At 53.3% G+C, this 2,375-nt stretch overlaps 1 protein-coding gene across 1 annotated transcript in view; it reads left to right on the forward strand.

Moving 5' to 3' along the window:
* The first annotated feature begins 1,830 nt into the window (after positions 1 to 1,830).
* The window catches only part of ACSL1 (acyl-CoA synthetase long chain family member 1), a 71,871-nt gene continuing 71,326 nt past the window's right edge, over positions 1,831 to 2,375 (forward strand). The window contains exon 1 of the mRNA XM_017852642.1: positions 1,831 to 1,854. The gene's annotated coding sequence lies outside the window, so the exon portion shown is untranslated. The remainder of the gene's footprint in view (positions 1,855 to 2,375) is intronic.

The following is a 2,375-nucleotide window of genomic DNA, read 5'->3' on the forward strand; positions in this document are numbered from 1 at the left end:
CATTGTAAAACTTTTTGGAGTGATTAGACTTAAAAAGTTTTGGGTTTTTTTTTTTTTTTTTTAAGTGTTTGTGCTGAAAGAGACCTAAGAGATTATTTAGCCCAGCCCCCTTATATCCTGAGGAGAAATCTAGCTTCTAAGGAATGAAGGTGCTTCCCAATGTCACATAGAAGTTCTTGCCAGAAGGAGAGCGAACTCAGGTCTGATTCTGGGTTGTGTGCCTTTCCCACCCTTGAGTTGGAAATCACCTGCATTAAAGGCTAGAGCCCAGGGAGAGGCACCTGGTTTAAGAGTAAAGTGTCTTGAGGAGAAGAGATAAGGAGAGACAACCAGTGATGACCGTCCACTTGTTACAGGTTAAATTGTCCCCTCCACATTCCCCAAGTTCACATGTTCAGGGTTTTTTGTTGTTGTTGTTGTTTGTTTGTTTGTTTGTTTTGAGACAGTCTTGCTCTGTCTCCCAGGCTGGAGTGCAGTGACGCGATCTTGACTGGCTCACAGCAGCCTCCACCTCCCTGGGTTCAAACAATTCTTCTGCCTCAGCCTCCTGAGTAGCTGGGACTACAGGTATGCGCCACCACACCCCGCTAATTTTTGCATTTTTAGTAGAGACTGGGTTTCACCATGTTGGCCAGGCTGGTCTTGAGCTCCTGACCTCAGTTGATCTGCCTGCCTCTGCCTCGCAAAGTGCTGGGATTACAGGTGTGAGCCACCGTGCCTGACTGTTCAGGTATCTTAGAATGGGATCTTACTTGGAGATTACCTCTTGATTACAGAGGTCATCAAGTTAAAATGAGGCAAGTAGGGTGGGCCCTCGTCCAGTATGACTGGTGTCCTTATAGAAAGGGGGAATTTGCACACACACACACAACAGGGAAGATGGTGTGAGGAGACATAGGGAGAAGATGGACATCTGCAAGCCAGAGAGACCTGGCACAGATGCTCTTCATGGCCCTCAAAGGCAGCCAGCCCTGCCCTCGCCGCGATTTTGTACTTCTAGTCTCCAGAACCAGGAAAGACCATACCATTTCAGTTGTTGAAGCCACTTAGTGTGTGGTGCTTCGTTCCAGTAGCCCTTGAAAAAAATACACCACAGAACTTGGGAGGTGCCTGCGGAGGCTCTGGGGCTGAGGGACTGGTTGGAGAAGATGAAAAAGGAGAGGCAAAGATGACAAAATCATGGGTGGGGAGGCGAGATCTGGACAGAAAAACCAGGGATTAGCCAAGCGGGAAGCAGTGAAAACGAACATGGAGTCCATTTTTTCTAGATCTGGAAGATACAGATCTAGAGGAGATCTAGAAGAACTGAGCTGCCAGAGAGGTTGCTGGTGTGTGTGTTGCCCTCACCCCACTGCACCGCTGCGCCCAGCCTACTGTGGGAGAGACCCAGGGAAAGTCCTTCAGATATTTGTGGGAGTGAACTGCAGGGTGCCTGAGGCCTGAGGCGAACTCACGGTCAGTTTCCCCGGCCTGCAGCCCAGGCATATTCCTGCGGTGGTTGTGCCCACACTCTGGGGGCGACCTGAGTGCCAAGTGTGGTACTGCCCTCACTAGCATTTAATCTCTGTGCCCCAGCTTCCTCTTCGGTGAAAGGACAGTAATGACAGCACCTACCCCACCGGATTATGAAGATTAAATAGAATAATGTGTATGCAATGTTCGTAGCAGTGCCTGGCATCAAGCACTGGGTAAACAGTATCTGTTATTATCAAAGGCCTTTATGACAACAATCATTCTTCAAACGGCCCGCCAGCCAGCGCTGGGCGCAAACCCCACGGTAACAGGGACCACTGTTGCTAGAAGTTGAAGTCCTGGTCGGTCCCAGGTGCTACAAGGAAGAGCAGCCTTTGGAATGTGAGCCCGAAAACCATCGTGTTGGCTTCTGAAGCCCCCAGATGGGCATGGCAGGGACGCGGAAGCCCTGAGAACCGCACAGCAGGTGGCCGCCCTGGTGCAGCGCGCAGTCGTCCCTCAGCTCCCCTGCACTGGTGTGAGCTGCAGGCGCTGCCCACGTCAGGCTCTGCAGACACCAGACAGAAAAGGTCTTCCGGCCAGGCAGCGTGGCTAAGCCCTGTGGCGCCGCGGTGAAAAAGGGCTCAAAGCGGCCGCGCAAGTCAGTGTCAAGGAAAAACGGAGAGGAAGGCCCTTGCCGCCAGGGCCCGCGCAGCAGAAGCCTAGCCTGCCAGGAGGCCAGCGGGGCATGGGCTGAGGGTGCAGGATCCGGAGGACGCCGCCCGCCCCTCGGGCATCGCAGGGCCCAGGGTCCGCGGGGCCTCTGAGCTGAGGCGGTCCAATGTACCCTTTGTCCTTCCTCAGATTCATTATGAAATCCGAGGCAGTCCGGGCGACTCCAGCTGCGTTCGCCCGCCGCTGCC

This window comes from Rhinopithecus bieti, unplaced genomic scaffold (assembly GCF_001698545.2).
Source record: "Rhinopithecus bieti isolate Rb0 unplaced genomic scaffold, ASM169854v2 scaffold_35307, whole genome shotgun sequence".
Taxonomy (NCBI): Eukaryota; Metazoa; Chordata; class Mammalia; order Primates; family Cercopithecidae; genus Rhinopithecus; species Rhinopithecus bieti.